Source organism: Uranotaenia lowii, chromosome 3, assembly GCF_029784155.1.
Source record: "Uranotaenia lowii strain MFRU-FL chromosome 3, ASM2978415v1, whole genome shotgun sequence".
Classification (NCBI taxonomy): domain Eukaryota; kingdom Metazoa; phylum Arthropoda; class Insecta; order Diptera; family Culicidae; genus Uranotaenia; species Uranotaenia lowii.
In genome coordinates, this window is record NC_073693.1 from 241,944,957 (window position 1) to 241,965,904 (window position 20,948).

Genomic DNA, 20,948 nt, shown 5'->3' on the forward strand with positions numbered 1-20,948 from the left:
ACGAATTTGCTGTTCGCTTCCATTGCCTATATTTAGTTCGATTGAGTTTTCGTATCGAAGAACTATATTGAGTTCTCAAACGAACGAGTTGTAAGTTTAAAACCTACCACCCCACGGGCGTTACAGGGACTCCCTTTATTAGGCCTCAGAGCGGCTCGCTTACCAAAGGAAATCGCAGGGAGTTCGAACTTTGACCTCAGGAAAACCCCAAAAATGCACTTCTTAAACTTTATTTTCAATGCCACATCAATTGTTACCTTAACAATTCTGCTGTATATGCACAAACTGGTAATTACCAAATGGTTACAGTACCTTTTAGGGCCAAGCCCTGGTTGTCGGGTTTTGAAGATGGCGGAGCTTCGACGAGGGCGACGCTGCTGCTGCTGACCAACTGCTTTGTCGGTCCAATTCCTACCGGAAACCGGGATGTTCTTTCCGGGAAACTCGGCTACGAGGACGAAGGAGCTGGTTGGAGAGCTTGATTGGTCGATCCGAGTGTTGTTGTTCGGAATCGACCACAACCTTCAACCAATGATCACCCGGATGGTAACGGCTATCTCGGGCAATCGTGGCCAAACCAAGGCTGATTCAGGGACCAGGGATCAGGGACAAAGGTTGGCTTCTGTCCCGCCAAATGGTTTCTTTGGCCAAAACTTAGGGGTCCTGTTGAGGAATCAGGCATTAGTGTTCCGTATTTCTGCGAGAACAAAATGGCGGTTCGGCGTCTCCTGGCTTACCTGGTGTCTGGCTTTACACAATTTAGCTTAATAGTGTGCTGTGTTTGTATTCGCACTTTGTACTTCACAGTTTCATAGTACTAATGGAAGTGAGCCAGCACCAGGAAGCCGCCTTTGACCGGCCTTGAACCGCGAGTACAGGTCGTCGCTCTCCCATTATGGCGGACACCATCGTTCCACCTTCGTACAATTCGTCGGACGTCGCTACCGATCGGGTGGTTACCAAGCAGCGCAGGCTACCGTGAATGGCCTTCTGGTTGTCAGGTGTTGAAGCTTCGTGGCTGCATACTGGTGGCTTGTGGCGCTGTCGTCGGCTTTGAAGAATACATTATTTGGGCAAAACCATCACCCATCATTTTCCCTCACTGCGATATTTAAAAACTACAATTACCCGCGACAAATCACTACAACCTCGATGGAAGTGTTATCTGACGCTTACAGAGTAAGATGCAATCTATTTCTATCATGCTGGCCGGAGTGAGCAAAAGTTTGTCTTGTTCTGCTAGTGTACGCATACGATTGCTAGAAAAATCCTAAAGGCGACATTTTAAACATTTATGATTGAAAGAATCATTCGCTTACATTAGTTTAAGCTTTAGTTTGCTTCTTGCCTCGGTCATAATGGTCGGTCCTCCTTCTAAGGGAGTGGAATAAAAAAAATGAACATTTACTATCTCATGTTAATCTGTTAACTTCAATAGAAATAGATCTATCATGATTCCATGTTAAAAATTAAGCGAACGATTTGTTTGCTTCATTAATAAACCTATTTATGTTAACCAGTGCAACAGTTTGGAACCTGTTTGTTTTAGATTATCGTTCTTATAATAGAAATTTTAAACACACAAAAACTGAAATAAACAAGTAAAACTTTGTTACGTAAGATTATCATTCTACATGCAAATATCAATTCTGAAAGTTATTTGACATTTCGTACTTCCGACTTTTTGAAAACAATACAGAACATTGTTGTGCTTCCTTCCGGGATATTTTTTAAGAATTCGTGGAGACTGTTGTTTTATTAGTGAGGCAAGTTTTTCCTAGAGACGGCCAATTTAAGGAAATCATCAAGGGCCAAATTCGGCGCGGGGGACAATAAGGAGCATTTCAATCAAAAGTTAGATCAGGTTTATCTTAAATTATCAACCGCTTTCAAGCAAAGACATATTTTACTGCATTTCAGGCTAGTAAACAATTATATTTGTCGAAGGACTTTTGAAGGTACACATTACAAGAAGACTACAATCATGGGAAATCGGTTGACTAGATTTCCCAGCCTTAGGGGCCAAGATTGGGTACATTTAACCTATTTCCGAACGAATTCGAAAACTGTATTCTTGTTTCCGTACGAATGTGAATCGTTCGAAGTTGGTGTTACCACATCAACTTCGAAATTTTTAGGCAGCCCCACGGTTTACAATATAATAAGGTGATATTTTCCCGATAATGTCATCATTGCTATCCATCTAGTGCTCCTCGGTGTATGCGTCTTACGCGCGCAAAACTTTTTGCCTGGCACGCTATTCGAAGACAATGTGGTGGAAAGAGAGGTGATGAGAATGAAACGTTGCCAAAGTAGAAGTAAAATTTTTTCTTCGTAAACATAGTTACCATGACAGAAGTGACGTCACTACCGACCATTTTCGCGACGCATTTTGCCTAGGATAAATGAAGCTCCCTGACAACGACGCGTCGCGATGAAGGGCTTGTTTATGTTTATTTTTTTTTCTCTCCGACGTGCAATAGTGTGCGTTCCTTTGCGCCACCTTAGTAAAAGTGTACCTCATTGATTCGAAGATAGTAATGACGTCACTTGTTTACATTCAAACGAGTTGTTTACTCGTGTTAGTAGCCTACCTTATCTTTTTATACCGTGGGCAGCCCTAAAGAGCAAGTTGCCTGGAAACGACATTTCTTGTCAAAACATTGCAGTTAATTTGTTTTATTTTTGGTGGAAATTGATTCATTGACCAGCGTGTAGGTAAATATTGTTGAAAATTGGTCCGTCGTTTGCCGAAGGCCGTACGGCCGATTAGTATCAGAGAAGCAGCCTAAGATGAGCAATCAGCAGTCGAGGGGTCTGAGTCCAGTAGCGGATTTGCAGTGCAGAAAGCTGTATCCCAGGTCCTAGATGGTCCCCCAGGAGCTGGTTGTTTCCGGACGCAAGTAGCTGATGATGTTTGTGAACTGTGATTGCGATGCCGGATGCCGTTGCGCTCAATCTATCAAATCAAATGTTCTAAATTCGTCTTGGATTAATTTAGTACCAGAAAAGTATATCAAATTTCTGTAGGTGATGAATACAATTATGAGAAACATTATTAAAAAGCTAAATCTAACTGAACTTTGATAAAAAAGATAAAAAAAAAACAAAATACTTCAACGCACAGTTTTGTTTCAAAACAGCACTAACTAAAATCCAACCTTTTAAAACCTAGTCCATAATAGGCAAGGTCACGATCGACGGCGACGAGCTAGAGGTAGTCGAAGACTTTGTCTATCTCTGCTCACTGGTGACCGCAGACAATGACACCAGCCCACAGTGGTCCAAAATGCGAAAAACGTGATCGTTGCTTATAACTTTTTTAGGTCACATTTTAGCATATCGGTGTCTTCGGAGAAGTTTGTCAGTAAAATCAGCTCTATAATAAAAAACTATTATTTTTCTGATTAATCGCCCTACAAGTGAGATAAAATTTCTAACTTCTCTGTTATAAGTTTTAGCTCTTTGATGTCTTCGACAAACTTGTTAAAAATCAAATTTTCTACAACTTTGTCTCAGATGCCAAGTTTCTAAAATAATTATTATCCGAGATATCGGCCAAATAAGAAACTTAACCTCTAAAAATCAGTTTTTTAATAATAACTTTTTTCAGTAAATTTTAAGTTTAATAAAATGTTCCACAAAGTTGTTTGTCTTACTAAAATACACCACTTTGTTGAACATTTCATGTTTGTAAAATGTGATACTGCAGAGCTATGTTAAAAAGATTACCGAAAATAGGGCTTTTTCACGCCTTATTTTACAAACACCGGGCAACATCGGGCAGCCCGCTTTAGATGCAAAATAAAGTCGAAGATTTCGTCTACAAGATGCAGGTAAAATCGTCAGTATCCACTTGTATCCAAGCGAGATACATCAATTTTACTTTTCCAAGTTTGCATTGAAATCAACGATTTCTATGAAAGCACATACAGCGCATTCTACTACGTGTGTTTTCTTCTAGTTTTTCCCCGCGCGATGTCAGAAGCAAAGGTTTGGAAGCGCATTTGTATTATTAGTACAGGTTATTGTGTGTTCAATTGAAATAGATATCTTCTACAAGCTGGAGATCCTAATAATACAAATGCGCTTCCAGACCTTTGCTTCTGACATCGCGCGGGGAAAAACTAGAAGAAAACACACGTAGTAGAATGCGCTGTATGTGCTTTCATAGAAATCGTTGATTTCAATGCAAACTTGGAAAAGTAAAATTGATGTATCTCGCTTGGATACAAGTGGATACTGACGATTTTACCTGCATCTTGTAGACGAAATCTTCGACTTTATTTTGCATCTAAAGCGGGCTGCCCGATGTTGCCCGGTGTTTGTAAAATAAGGCGTGAAAAAGCCCTATTTTCGGTAATCTTTTTAACATAGCTCTGCAGTATCACATTTTACAAACATGAAATGTTCAACAAAGTGGTGTATTTTAGTAAGACAAACAACTTTGTGGAACATTTTATTAAACTTAAAATTTACTGAAAAAAGTTATTATTAAAAAACTGATTTTAAGAGGTTAAGTTTCTTATTTGGCCGATATCTCGGATAATAATTATTTTAGAAACTTGGCATCTGAGACAAAGTTGTAGAAAATTTGATTTTTAACAAGTTTGTCAAAGACATCAAAGAGCTAAAACTTATAACAGAGAAGTTAGAAATTTTATCTCACTTGTAGGGCGATTAATCAGAAAAATAATAGTTTTTTATTATAGAGCTGATTTTACTGACAAACTTCTCCGAAGACACCGAAATGCTAAAATGTGACCTAAAAAAGTTATAAGCAACGATCACGTTTTTCGCATTTTGAACCACTGTGCAGCCGTGAGATCCGGAGGCGAATTATCAGCGGAAATCGTGCTTACTATGGACTCCACAAGCAACTGCGGTCGAGAAGACTTAGCCCTCGCACGAAGTGTAACCTGTATATGACGCTCATTAGACCGGTTGTTCTCTACGGGCACGAGACATGGATATTGCTCGAGGAGGACCTGCGTACACTCGAAGTATTCGAGCGCCGAGTGTTAAGAACCATCTTTGGCGGCGTACAGGAGAACGGAGTGTGGAGGCGAAGGATGAACCACGAGCTCGCACGACTCTACGGCGAACCCAGTATCCAGAAGGTGGTGAAGGCTGGCCGGATACGCTGGGCAGGACATGTTGCGAGAATGCCGGATGACTGTCCTGCAAAACAGGTGTTCGCTACGAATCCGGTAGGAACAAGAAGAGTGGAGGCGCAACGAGCGAGGTGGTTGGACCAAGTGGAGCGTGATCTGGCGAACGTAGGGTGCCCGAGAAACTGGAGAACGGTTGCCATGGACCAGATGAATTTTAGGAAGTATGTTCGTCAAGTTATTTCGTGAGACAGAATTCTATGTAAATAAATAAATAAATAAATAATAGGCAACTTGGATTGCGATCTCGGTTGCTGAGACTTGTTTATGTTAACATTTTCATCTCGTCTCGTCTCAAGTCCCCCGACAAGTATAGGAGACCTTGAGCAACCAAGATGTAAACATAACAAGTCTCAGCAATCGACATCGCATTTCAAGTTGCCTAGTGTGGACTAGGCTTAAGAAATGCGAGAATTTTTTGAATTCATATTTATATTTACAAAACAAAATCTATTTGAGAGATTAACTTATTTCCGAATGTGATGGGAAGTTTGAGAGAAAAATGGGATATCTAAGTCAGAAAAAAAATAAGCCGTGAATCGATTTTTTGTTGTTGTGATTATGGTCGTTTTACAATGTTTATGGCATTCGCGACTTTATATCAACGTTGCAGTTGGCGGACAGTTATCGAGAAACTTATCCGGTACAACTGTGTTCATGTTTACTCTTGGGTTCGAGCTCACGGACATCGGCTCAGAAGACAACTGATTTGCCAACAACGAACACAACAGTCGAACATTTAGTGGATCATGAATTATGTGACTCCATTAAAAAGATTCATAGATATGTTGGACCCTTCAAGGTTGAATCTCTCCCATATGATTTAACTTTTATTGCTTTTATTGACCGAGGGATTAGTTTGAAGCGGCACGCCATTAGCCTAACTGGCGCTCATTCGGCTGATAAAGTTATAAAATCCCGTCACAGTAGCTGCCATAATAGTCTTTTCCTCAAATATTGTGATGGCTCCTTCTGATGGAAATGACATCAAACCTCGAAATGCTATCATAAACAGTTGATTCAATATGTATGCGTCTTAGCATAGACAAGCAAGCTTGCTCAGATATCGGATCCAGTGTCATGAACCGGAACAATCAATCACAAGTTACGTTATCGGTTGGGCTTGCTCGGTAGAGTATAGATGATACAAGCGAGAAGAAATCAAAATATTCATAAAAATAATGCCGCTAAAAAGGCGCGTGTGCGATCGATCGGCGAAAGATGCTAATGAAGTCGAATCGAAATCGAAAGCTTTTCCGCAACGACGACGCCTTAAATGTTATGAAAGACGATCGCGCAAGGTGATATCCGGAAAAAGATAGCTTTTACGTACCTACCCATTGCATGCATGATTTATTGACATTGATTTTTGGTCAACGATATGGCTGCAGCACATCAAAGTGAAGAGGAAACAGCGTTTTCGACATAACAGTTATTGCGATGTTTGGAAATTGAAATAATCGCATTATGCAATGAACTTCAGTGCAATGACATAGTAGGCTTAGAAAAAATTAAAATCATTGATTGAAAAGCTTTCAATCCGTACCACGCAATTAAACACGTTTTTAACCAGATTTTTTTTAACAAAAAATAAGTTTTGTCTAATAACAAACTACGTAAATATATACAACCATTCATTCAACTGATCCAATTTTTTTTCCCTCTATTTTCAGATTTTAACGCGTCGAAGGAACTTTCCATGAATACCATTTTCATCGTCCCGCCTGTGAAACAAAAAAAAAAGAAAAACTGAAGGTCGGTATGACAGGAGTTTATAGCCGGCAACTTATTCTCGAAATCTAACAAAACTACACAAAACGATAGTACGAACAATTTCAAACTCATCTAAATTAAGACGTAAGCGAAAATCAGCTGTTTAAGAACGACTCGAGATCTGGAAGGCTAACGATTAGCAAAAAAAGGTCGTATCATCGTACAACGATATATTACCGGAAATATAGGTTTAAGCATGTGTAACATGAGCTCTCGGATAAGCTGATAAAAACAAGAACAAAAAATAAGGGAAATCAAAATACGCATGAAGCTATTAGCCGAACTGGACCTAGAGCTAGAAGTTTTGTATCACTTCTCTAGATATTCGTACGTACCTACAATAATCGGGCTTACGTTTGCTAGCAAATTATCCCATTAGTAGTGGGTCACTTTTTTTTAATTGTATTTATAAACGTTTTATTTCTTCAAGTGTGAGATTATGATTTCCCTTTTTTTAGAACCGACAATCGTTATGATCGTACCTTTACTTTATCGTAACTTAACCCTATCTCAGACACAAGATTCAAAAAGCTCTTATCAGTTAAATTCTTTAGAACAGAAGTGTACGGTCTCATTCAGTGCAAATAAAACATAATTTTGACTGAGAAAACGAGATTAGTATGTTGTAAAGCAACAATTTGTCCGAGCGTGTTCAAAGTTAGTTAATTTATTTATTGTCTCATTGATTTAATTTCTAACTTATTTATTTCCTAATTTATTTATTTATTCAACCCCTCGTTTATGCATACATCTATTCATTCTGTTGACGAAACAAGTTTTTTCGATACAAGCTCACCAAAAATGTAAATAGTGTAAAAACAAACAAACAAGAATAAAAGTGAATCGATAATACATGATTCGTTATTTCCTGGAAAAGAGTTGAAAGAAATCCAACTAGATAGAACACCCGGTTACTTGAAAGAAAAAAAAATATATTAGAATTATGAAAAGTTCAAAAAAGATAATGGACCTTACTCGGGGACCGAATTTTGTATAACGTTTTTTAATGCCTTATACTTAGTTTGTCAACAAACAACACTCAGATGAAACAAGTGATTTCAATGCACGGAGCTCGGTGTTTGAAATTTTCAAGCGACGAACCTTCTTCGCCAGCTCGTGTCCACGATCCCCGATTATTAGGTTTGTTTCCATTCGGTGTTAATTTTTGAAGGCGTTTTTAAAATAGTGCACAGTGTCAAGGCCACTTGGAAAACAGGTTCACACTTTGCTTTCAACATGATTCAGTCTAAAAAAATACAAACCTGTTCAATGGATTGAAAACATGTTTTATTAAAAGTCTACTTAGGCTACTTAGAGCACATTTGATTGCTTCATTTTTCCTAGATTCTTTAAGCTCGAAGCCTCATTTTTCCATTTTAAAATACTTTTAAAATCTGATGGTTATATGAGAAACTTTATTTTTCGTTGTACTTTCTTAAGTGAAGAAGCTGTTTTATAAAACTAGACTTTATTCGACAAAAGGCAAAACTGAAACGAACTAAATTTTCACTTGTTGATTTTCCTTAGTGATTATTGGTTGCTATGCTAGTAGGGAAAACAGGTAATGGTATTTTTTACAATTTTTTTATCGATAGGTGTTTTACCATAACTAATGATTTTCCAATGTTTTTATTATAGGTAAATGACCTTTAATTGAAATTCAACTATAACTGACAATTTCTAAATATTTTTTTAAATCTCAATTTGAATGATAAATTTAGTTGAAGGATTGGTTCTTCAGAAATGATCCTATTTTCAATGCCTAACCCTCAACCGTCTCAGAAATTTTTATCCATAAGAGCCATCCCAAGCAACCAAAAGTCACATATTTACTTGAATGTAGGCATTGGAAGTTGCATATTGGCTGACAAAGAGAATCAACTGCCCAATTCTCTTTAGTGAACTTTATGTACTCATCATTGAACTTGAAAGATGCAAAAGTGTTTAATATGTACGTTGTATGTGACTTGTTTTGCCCAATTCCCATGAGTAAACTATATGTACTCATTAATGAACTTGAAAGTTGCAAAAGTGACTAATACGTACGTTGTACGGGACTTAAGTCACATAAAGGGCACAAAAGTGCTCAAAACGGGATATGGTAAGTCACAAAAAGTGCATTGAGGTACTTCCAAAATCAAATCACCACTTCGAGTTTTAGTTTCTGTTAGAATAACATCTAGTGGTAGCGTGTTCGATTCTTATCACGAAGGTCGGTGTCCGATCCCCAAGCCTGGCAATTTTTTTTTTAAATAAGTAATTTGGTAATTAAGAACATACACAGCAAAAATTATTTCCTCTAAAATTACGCAAATATCCTGTAACAAAAAGAAGCAGGACATTAACCGTAATTTTACAGGTCGAAAACATGATTACGTGACATTTAATTTTTAGTGTACAACTTTTTTACAGGACATTTGCTGTAATAATAAATGGATCTTCGTTAACTTTCAAGGAAAACAATTTAAAATTACAGGTTTTGTTAATTACAGGTTATTTATTTTAAAGGTTGCAGTTTTCAGTGACACGTAATTGTCAAAATTTTTATCTGTGTAGTACATAATCAAGAGAACGTGATATGAACCAGTGCCACTTTTGCAAGGGTTCAGTTGAGATAGAGAGATATTTTGTGCTCATTTTACGATTTTTTGGAAGCGGATTTAAAAGGCCGCTGGAAGCTGAATAGAAGATCATTAGGACTTGTTTTGGAACTTGAAAGCATCAATTAGAAATTAAATTTTGAGCTGCATAGAACGTACTTCATTTCAACGATTGAGCTGAGTGAGCATTTTTGTACTTGTTTTATGGGACTCTTGGTTGCTTGGGATATCTCTCTTGTTTCTTAACTGATTTGTACTAAATTTATAGTTTCGGAAACCTTGTAATATAATTAAAATGTGCTTTTCAGACGTTATTCTGCTACAACACTTCAAATTTCAGTTATTCAAAGTCTAAAAAAAACTCTGAAAAAACATGCTTCGGGAAATAGATGTGAATATGAATGAATATGAAAATCAGTTCTAATGGTTTTAACGTATTCATTATTTAAAAAATGGCAATTTATTTCATCAACTGAGCCTATTAGAGAGTGATAAAATGTTAGTTGTAAGTTTTTTTTGGTTGGATATGAAAATTATTACTAAAGGCTAATTCACTCACACCAGATGAAAACTATGTAATTTTGTTGGCTGTATATCCTACAACCTTAGGACCAAATTTTAAAAGTTTGTCACATTTGAGCAGCATTTTGTTGAGCATCCTTTCATTTTAATACATAAAACTTTTAAACTATTTTTTAATTGTCTGAATCGGAAAGCGAAGTTTAGCTCAATGATTCAAAAACCTACACGCAGCGAAAAAGTTTGATTCTGGGACAAATATAAAATCCTTTGTTTCTTATCTGTTTTCATTTATTTCAAAGAATTTTTCACCTTTGAAATAAAAAAAAAATCTTTGATTCAAAGTATTTTTTTGATTCAAAGAATACATCTGTCCGCGAGTTCGAGCTCAAGAGTAAACATCGAACACAGTTGTACCGGATAGTTTCTCAATAACAATCCGCCAACTGTTACGTTGATAAAGTCGCGAATGCCATAAAGATGGTGAAACGACTATAATCGAAACAAAAAAAAAAAACAAAAAAGATTAATCCTTTGTCTCAAATTTTTTTCCTTTAGAATCTAACTCATTATACATTGTAACAAATACACAAGAGTTTGTTGCAATAGAACATTTTTTTTGAATCAAAACAATTTTTTTTGGTTCAAACACCAAGATTTCTCTGACTGTAGTATTTTTATTCTATATAAAAGTCAAACCCTATAAGAAGGACTTCTTACATGGGCCTACCTCAGGGTTCATGTTTGAGTCCTCTTTTGTATAACTACTACGTAAGTGACATCGACAGTTGTATCTCTGAAGGATGCACGCTGAGACAACTTGCAGACGACAGTGTAGTATCCGTAACAGGATCTACAGAGTCCAATCTGCACAGGCCTTTACAAGATACTTTAGACAGAATGTCATCCTGGGCATTGGGGCTTGGGATTGAGTTTTCTCCTCAGAAAACGGAGAAGGTTGTTTTTTCTAAGAAACATAGACCTGCTCAACCTAAGCTTCAACTCCTAGGCAGAACGATCACTCAATCAAGATGTTTTAAGTATCTTGGGGTTTGGGTGGATTCCAAGTGCACCTGGCGAGCTCGCATTGAGTATCTGAAAGGAAAATGTCAACAAAGAATTAATTTTCTCCGATCAATTACCGGCACCTGGTGGGGAGCCCATCCAGAAGATCTAATAAAACTCTATAGAACAACTTTTCTCTCGGTAATGGAGTACGGCAGTTTCTGTTTCCAATCTGCTGCCAAAACACACCTCATTAAACTCGAGCGTATTCAATATCGTTGTCTCCGAATAGCACTGGGTTGTATGCCCTCAACGCACACCATGAGTCTCGAGGTTTTGGCAGGTGTACTCCCACTGAAAGATCGGGTTTATTCATTATCTCTCCGGTTCCTCATCAGGTGTGAGGTCATGAACTAATTGGTGATTGCAAATTTCGAAAAGCTACTTGAGCAAAATTTTCAAACAAGATATATGACTATCTACCATGAATTCATGTCTATGCAGGTTAATCCTTCGTCGTTCTCTCCCATTTGTGTTTTTCACCCTGACTATGACTCCTCCTCTGTCCAGTTTGATTTGTCCAATGTCCATGCAGCATGAAATCTCTAGGATCCCAGAACAACATCGTTCTCTTATTGTTCCTAGGCTTTTCGATGCAAAGTATGGACACGTCGATGCTGATAAAATGTACTTTACTGATGGATCCCTGATAGATGAATGTACCGGGTTTGGAGTGTTCAACGAAAATGTTAGTGCCTTTTACAGTCTTCAATCTCCATGCTCAGTAGGGGGAAGTTGTCTACTACCGGACACTTAAGGTTTTTAAGCAATAACTTCAAAAATATTTTTTTGTAAATATTGGTTCATCTACTGATTTGAAGAGTATCAATATTATGATCACTAAACAATATTAGAAAAAAATTAATTTACAACAAATTCATGTGGTAAGAGAAATCATTTTATGTTAGTTTTCACTCATTTCCAAAAGTGTCGTCTATGGCCGGACACTACGAATTTCATCCCCAAAGTTGTCACCAATGGCACATAAACGTAGCAAAATGACTGAAATCACTTGCTTAGGTCTTGTGAGTACGTGTTTTCCAATATCGAACAGCCATTCATAAAAGTTTTTTTGACAAACCAGAATGTACATTTGTTTCGAAAAAAAACTAGAGTAAAATTGTCTATGACCGGACAGCAAAATTTAAAGTTTATCAGAGGACCAAAATAGTTTGGTTATTGAATCCGTTTCTTCAGCGAACCATTTGAGGGTGCTATAGAGATAAAATAATGAAAGTTTCAAGTTGAAATCATTTATAATTTTGAATATTTTCTTGTCCGGTCATAGACAACAATATGGTGTCCGGTCATAGAGAAATCGCACTTTTTTTTATTTTCCTAATATTTTCTTTGAGCTTCCGATTTGTTATCTTACACCTGCTGAAGTCGAAAGATAACCAACCAACGATGACGTTTATGTGCAATTCACATTTGACAAGCCGTAAAAACTGATCACAATATAAATGTAAAGTTTGGACGATCCTCGCCGAACTACTAGGCGAAAACTTTCAAAGCCTATAATTGGTTTACCTTTTCAGATTGGATTACCATATTTCTAACACCATATTAGGCTTCTAGTTACTTTATTTTCATGGTGTTAAAACATTTTTAGGATATTGCGTTTTCGAGAAATCAATGTTGTCCGGCCATAGGAGGTGTCCGGTCATAGACGACTTCCCCCTATACATTGCGGAATTGGCAGCTTTTCATTGGGCACTTGATTGTATAGTGACACGCCCCGTTGAACACTACTATGTTGTAACGGATAGTCTTAGCTCTGTTGAGGCTATTCGTTCAATAAGTCCCGGAAAGCACTCACCGTACTTTCTTGAGAAGATACGGGTAACGTTGAGTGCTTTATCTAGACGCTGTACTGCATTTGTTTGGGTCCCCTCACATTGCTCGATACCGGGCAATGAGAGGGCAGACTCTCTTGCAAAGGTGGGTGCGGTTGAAGGCGACACTTATCAGCGTCAAATCGCCTACAACGAATTCTACTTTTTGGTCCGGAGAAACGCTATTGTCAACTGGCAGCGCAAATGGAACGAAGATGAGTTGGGTCGGGGGCTTCACTCGATAATCCCAAAGGTAAGCCTTAAACCCTGGTTCAATAGATTAGACCTGAGTCGGGATTTTATTCAAACATTTTCCCGTCTCATGTCCAATCATTGCTCCTAAGACGCGTTACTCTTTCGTGTAAATCTCGCTAGCAGCAATTTTTGTGGTTGTGGCCAGGGTTACCATGATGTCGAGCATCTTGTTTGGTCTTGTGAGGATCACCTTATCGCCAGAGCGAACTTAATAGACTCCCTTCGGGCCCGAGGGAAACCACCTAACGTTCCAGTGAGGGATGTGTTGGCTGCGGTAGACTTAGATTACATGTTCGAATTATACCTTTACCTTAAATCTATAGATCTTCGTGTATAAATTCCTTTTCTCTTTTCTTTATTCTTTTTTCTTCAACTATACTACACACTACCAAAAAAATCTGCAGAATTACATCACATATGATGTAAATAAAAAGAAGCATCATATATCACGAAATATTCAGTGCTAGTTGGAAATTACACGCCAGTCAAATTTTGCAACGTGTAAAATAAAAAATGATGTAAAATTTAGCAACGTGTAAAATAAAAATGATGTAAATTATAAAATCACTGAATGTTGGAAGAAAAACTTTCCAATTGGAATTTGTTTTGTTTTATATATTGTTAATATGATTCAATACTGGAATTTTCACGTATCTTAATAAAAATAAAACTCATCTATAATTAATATGATTCATTTTATTAAGCGGCGAATTTTTTTTAACACACATTATATTTTATTTCTTTTATTTTTTCCGCGAAGTACCGGATCCAAAGTTGAATACCGTGGATCCGCTTCCAGAACCGCATCCCTGCTTCTCGGATATCTCCGGGAACCATCAACACCGATTAACTTACTCGCGCGCGGGGAAAATACGTTGGCGCACGACTTGACTTAACAGTTTTTGTCACATTTGTCTGGTTTTTTTAATTTTACATGACATTATCACGTTCAGTGTACACCTAGGTTTTTTTTTACACGGTTTTTTTTACGCGGTTTTTTTTTACACGGCTTTTTTTACACGGTTTTCGGGAATTAACACGGTTTTTTTTTACACGGTTTTCGCGAATTAACACGGTTTTTGAGAGAAAATATTCTAAGTCCTTTTCAAAGGAAAACACTTAGAATCATTTTGAAGTTGGGAAAATCTTATCTCTTAGACTAAGAACATGATACATGAGACCTAAGACCTGGGACCTGAGACCTGAGACCTGAGACCTGAGACCTGAGACCTGAGACACGAGACATGAGACATGAGACATGAGACATGAGACATGAGACATGAGACATGAGACATGAGACATGAGACCTGAGACATGAAACATTAGAAATAAGACATGAGACCTGAGACCTGGAACCTGAGACAAGGGATATTAGACTTGAGACCTCAGCATGAGACATGACACCTGAGACCTGAGACCTGAGGCATGAGACAAAAGCCATGAAACATGAGACTTTAGACCTGAGACATGGGACATGAGTCATGAGGCATGAGACATAAGACATGAGACCTGAGGCATGAGACAAGAGCCATGAAACATGAGACCTGATACCTGAGACATGAGACTTTGGACCTGAGACCGGAGACAAGCTACTAGAATTAGTACCGCGAGAAACAAGTTTAGCTCCGATTTCAACTTGCGACCCCTCTAATGAAAGGGTTTGACTTGTAGGTGATGAAAAATAGTGTCGCGACTTCGCTAGTACAAGCTACTAGTGTTAGTACCGCGAGAAATTAGTTAAGCTTCGATTTCAACTTGCGACCCCTCTAGTGAAAGGGTTTGACTTGAAGATGACGAAAAATAGTGTCGCGACTTCGCTAGTACAAGCTACTAGTGTTAGTACCACGAGAAATTAGTTGGCCTTCGATTTCAACTTGCGACCCCTTTAGTGAAAGGGTTTGACTTGTAGATGACGAAAAATAGTGTCGCGACTTCGCTAGTACAAGCTACTAGTGTTAGTACCACGAGAAATTAGTTGGCCTTCGATTTCAACTTGCGACCCCTCTAGTGAAAGGGTTTGACTTGTAGGTGATGAAAAATAGTGTCGCGACTTCGCTAGTACAAGCTACTAGTGTTAGTACCGCGAGAAATTAGTTAAGCTTCGATTTCAACTTGCGACCCCTCTAGTGAAAGGGTTTGACTTGAAGATGACGAAAAATAGTGTCGCGACTTCGCTAGTACAAGCTACTAGTGTTAGTACCACGAGAAATTAGTTGGCCTTCGATTTCAACTTGCGACCCCTTTAGTGAAAGGGTTTGACTTGTAGATGACGAAAAATAGTGTCGCGACTTCGCTAGTACAAGCTACTAGTGTTAGTACCACGAGAAATTAGTTGGCCTTCGATTTCAACTTGCGACCCCTCTAGTGAAAGTGTTTGACTTGTAGATGACGAAAAATAGTGTCGCGACTTCGCTAGTACAAGCTACTAGTGTTAGTACCGCGAGAAATTCGTTTAGCTCCGGTTTCAACTTTCGACCGGTCAAATGAAAGGGTTTGACTTGTAGGTGATGAAAAATAGTGCCGCGACTTCACTAGTACAAGCTACTAGTGTTAGTACCGCGAGAAATTAGTTAAGCTTCGATTTATACTTGTGACCCCTCTAGTGAAAGGGTTTGACTTGAAGATGACGAAAAATTGTGTCGCGAGTTCGCTAGTACAAGCTACTAGTGTTAGTACCACGAGAAATTAGTTGGCCTTCGATTTCAACTTGCGACCCCTTTAGTGAAAGGGTTTGACTTGTAGATGACGAAAAATAGTGTCGCGACTTCGCTAGTACAAGCTACTAGTGTTAGTACCGCGAGAAATTAGTTAAGCTTCGATTTCAACTTGCGACCCCTCTAGTGAAAGGGTTTGACTTGAAGATGACGAAAAATAGTGTCGCGACTTCGCTAGTACAAGCTACTAGTGTTAGTACCACGAGAAATTAGTTGGCCTTCGATTTCAACTTGCGACCCCTTTAGTGAAAGGGTTTGACTTGTAGATGACGAAAAATAGTGTCGCGACTTCGCTAGTACAAGCTACTAGTGTTAGTACCACGAGAAATTAGTTGGCCTTCGATTTCAACTTGCGACCCCTCTAGTGAAAGGGTTTGACTTGTAGATGACGAAAAATAGTGTCGCGACTTCGCTAGTACAAGCTACTAGTGTTAGTACCGCGAGAAATTAGTTAAGCTTCGATTTCAACTTGCGACCCCTCTAGTGAAAGGGTTTGACTTGAAGATGACGAAAAATAGTGTCGCGACTTCGCTAGTACAAGCTACTAGTGTTAGTACCACGAGAAATTAGTTGGCCTTCGATTTCAACTTGCGACCCCTTTAGTGAAAGGGTTTGACTTGTAGATGACGAAAAATAGTGTCGCGACTTCGCTAGTACAAGCTACTAGTGTTAGTACCACGAGAAATTAGTTGGCCTTCGATTTCAACTTGCGACCCCTCTAGTGAAAGGGTTTGACTTGTAGGTGATGAAAAATAGTGTCGCGACTTCGCTAGTACAAGCTACTAGTGTTAGTACCGCGAGAAATTAGTTAAGCTTCGATTTCAACTTGCGACCCCTCTAGTGAAAGGGTTTGACTTGAAGATGACGAAAAATAGTGTCGCGACTTCGCTAGTACAAGCTACTAGTGTTAGTACCACGAGAAATTAGTTGGCCTTCGATTTCAACTTGCGACCCCTTTAGTGAAAGGGTTTGACTTGTAGATGACGAAAAATAGTGTCGCGACTTCGCTAGTACAAGCTACTAGTGTTAGTACCACGAGAAATTAGTTGGCCTTCGATTTCAACTTGCGACCCCTCTAGTGAAAGTGTTTGACTTGTAGATGACGAAAAATAGTGTCGCGACTTCGCTAGTACAAGCTACTAGTGTTAGTACCGCGAGAAATTCGTTTAGCTCCGGTTTCAACTTTCGACCGGTCAAATGAAAGGGTTTGACTTGTAGGTGATGAAAAATAGTGCCGCGACTTCACTAGTACAAGCTACTAGTGTTAGTACCGCGAGAAATTAGTTAAGCTTCGATTTATACTTGTGACCCCTCTAGTGAAAGGGTTTGACTTGAAGATGACGAAAAATTGTGTCGCGAGTTCGCTAGTACAAGCTACTAGTGTTAGTACCACGAGAAATTAGTTGGCCTTCGATTTCAACTTGCGACCCCTCTAGTGAAAGGGTTTGACTTGTAGATGACGAAAAATAGTGTCGCGACTTCGCTAGTACAAGCTACTAGTGTTAGTACCGCGAGAAATTCGTTTAGCTCCGGTTTCAACTTTCGACCGGTCAAATGAAAGGGTTTGACTTGTAGGTGATGAAAAATAGTGTCGCGACTTCGCTAGTACAAGCTACTAGTGTTAGTACCGCGAGAAATTAGTTAAGCTTCGATTTATACTTGCGACCCCTCTAGTGAAAGGGTTTGACTTGAAGATGACGAAAAATAGTGTCGCGAGTTCGCTAGTACAAGCTACTAGTGTTAGTACCACGAGAAATTAGTTGGCCTTCGATTTCAACTTGCGACCCCTCTAGTGAAAGGGTTTGACTTGTAGATGACGAAAAATAGTGTCGCGACTTCGCTAGTACAAGCTACTAGTGTTAGTACCGCGAGAAATTCGTTTAGCTCCGGTTTGAACTTTCGACCGGTCAAATGAAAGGGTTTGACTTGTAGGTGATGAAAAATAGTGTCGCGACTTCGCTAGTACAAGCTACTAGTGTTAGTACCGCGAGAAATTAGTTAAGCTTCGATTTATACTTTCGACCCCTCTAGTGAAAGGGTTTGACTTGAAGATGACGAAAAATAGTGTCGCGAGTTCGCTAGTACAAGCTACTAGTGTTAGTACCACGAGAAATTAGTTTAGCTCCGGTTTCAACTTTCGACCGGTCAAATGAAAGGGTTTGACTTTTAGGTGATGAAAAATAGTGTCGCGAGTTCGCTAGTACGAGCTACTAGTGTTATTACCGGAAGAAAGAAGTTTCATTTCCGATTTCAACTTGCGACCAATCAAGTGAAAGTGTTTGAAGCAAACAGAACTCAAGGTTAGTTGTGAGATACGTCTCGTTGGTTGAGTGGTTAGCGTGGTAATACGGTAATCGCTGGTGCTCTGATGGCATGGGTTCGATTCCCATCTCGGTACTAAAGTTAAATGTTAATCTTAAATTTTCAACGTAATTAATTCAGTCTGCAAAGCCTAAATCGGCATAGACGATCTATGTCTTTTAAACAGAGATACCGTCTGGTGCATCATGCAACAGTTTTCAACTTCAATGGCCTTTAAAAACATTATTTCCGCAGATAATCATACCGTTTGTACAAAAAAGTTTTAAAGTTGATTGCACATAAAATTGAGGTAGTCAGAAAAAATATTGGTTCCACCAGTTGTGATGTATTTGAGATGTCGTAATGCATGAAGCACCAATTGCAGTAGTTTTTGGATTTGTTCGAATTAAATTTTATATTTATTAAATCATAAATGTTTTTATAGAAAAAGCATTTAGGGGTGAAAAATACTGTAACAAATTCTACTAGCTGAAATCATAAAAATTCATGATTGGATGGATAAAAATTTTGAAGTTATATTTTCATTAACTGCAAATTTCAAAGAATGCTATGTTTGATAAAAATTTTCGAAAATTTGTAGCATCTTGTTCAAGTTTTCAAACAATCAAAAAACGCACGGGCTCACAGCTCTCAGAGCTCTCTAGAATGATGATTTTACTCAATTTTCAGTCGAGTGCTGCAGTTTCTGCTTGCGCGTTTTGATTTATTTTGCCAGTTATTAAAACAAAACGTGATACAAAATATAAAAAATACACTTTAAATACTATTCAATTCCCCGGATTCTCAAGATTATCCCCTGTAACCAATATCACCAACAATTCAGTCCCTTTCACTTGACGGGTCGAAAGTTGAAATCGGAGCTAAACGAATTTCTCGCGGTACTAACACAAGTAGCTTGTACTAGCGAAGTCGCAACACTATTTTTCGTCATCTACAAGTCAAACCCTTTCACTAGAGGGGTCCCAAGTCTAAATCGGAGCTTAACTAATTTCTCGCGGTACTAATCCTAGTAGCTTGTACTAGCGAACTCGCGACACTATTTTTCGTTACCTACAAGTCAAACCCTTTCACTTGACCGGTCGAAAGTTGAAATCGGAGCTAAACTAATTTTTCGCGGTACTAACACTAGTAGCTTGGACTAGCGAAGTCGCGACACTATTTTTCATCACGTAGAAGTCAAACCCTTCCACTAGAGGGGTCGAAAGTTGAAATCGGAGCTTAACTAATTTCTCGCGGTACTAACACTAGTAGCTTGTACTAGCGAAGTCGCGACACTATTTTTCGTCATCTACAAGTCAAACCCTTTCATTTGACCGGTCGAAAGTTGAAACCGGAGCTAAACTAATTTCTCGCGGTACTAACACTAGTAGCTTGTACTAGCGAAGTCACGACACTATTTTTCGTCACCTACAAGTCAAACCCTTTCACTAGAGGGGTCGCAAGTTGTAATCGAAACTAATATAATTTTTCGCGGTAATAACACTAGTAGCTTGTCTCAGGTCTAATGTCTCATGTCTCAGGTCTAATCTTTCATGGCTCTTGTCTCATACCTCAGGTCTCATGTCTTATGTCTCATGTCTCAGGTCTCAGGTCTCATATCTCATGTCTCATGCCTTTTGTCTCATGTCTCAGGTCTTAGGTGTCATGTCTTAAGTCTCAAGTCTCATGTCTCAGGTCTCAGGTCTCGTGTTTTATGTCTTAGGATTCTAGTCTCAGGTCTCAGGTCTAATGTCCCATGTCTTTGGTCTCATTCTTCAAGTCTCAGGTTTCATGTCTCAGATCTCAGGTCCCTGGACTTAGGTCTCAGGTGTCATGTCTAAAGTCTCAGGTCTCATGTCTCTAGTCTATATTTCCAAGTCCAGGTCTCATGTCTCAAGTCTCAGGTCTCAGGTCTCAGGCCTCAGGTCTTAAGTGTCAGAACTCAGAACTTCAGAGCTGCAGAATTCGAATGGTCTTTTTTTACACGGTTTTCGGGAATTAGCACGGTTTTTTTTTACACGGTTTTCGGGAATTAACACGGTTTTTTTTACACGGTTTTTTTTACGCGGTACGTATATCAGTGTAAAAAAAAACCTTACTGTATTGTAATATTTCATGTCGTGTAATTTTGAGAAATTTCCAATTCAGTGTTGTTGAGAATTTCGTGTGACCAAAAAAAATTGTAAAATTACATCAAATATGATGTAACGAAAAAGAAGCATCACATATGATGGAGTTTTCAGTGCGAGTTGAATATTACACGTCTGTAATCTTCAACAGACGTGTAAAATTTGAAAGACATGTAAAATATTAAGACGTGTAATATTTAATTCGCATTGAAAATTCCGTCGTATGAGATTCTTCTTTTTATTTACATCATATGTGATGTAAATTTACATCAAATAATCGCGTTCCGTGTCAAGTAATATTTGTGTCATTAGAATTCAGTGCTGTTAAGGATTCAACCATTTTTATTTTGTAAATTTACATAAATAAATCGCGTTCCATGTCATGTAATAATAAAGGTTTTCAATTTCAGTGTCGTTAAGGATTCAGATTTCTTTTCTGTGTAGGTTAAAATAATCAATTGTAAAAACAAAAAAAATTGGCTCATTAAAACTTACGGTAGAAACCGTTTCAAATAAACAAAATTATAAAAAAAAAATAAAAGTCAAACCCCAATCTGGATATAAATTTTTTATCGGTAATTTAAAC

General features: G+C 38.3%; 1 protein-coding gene across 1 annotated transcript in view; it reads left to right on the top strand.

The window, feature by feature from the left end:
- Positions 1–7,796, top strand: part of LOC129750847 (uncharacterized) — a 53,586-nt gene extending 45,790 nt beyond the window's left edge. Inside the window, exon 2 of the mRNA XM_055745950.1 lies at positions 6,845–7,796. The gene's annotated coding sequence lies outside the window, so the exon portion shown is untranslated. The remainder of the gene's footprint in view (positions 1–6,844) is intronic.
- Positions 7,797–20,948: the final 13,152 nt, after the last annotated feature.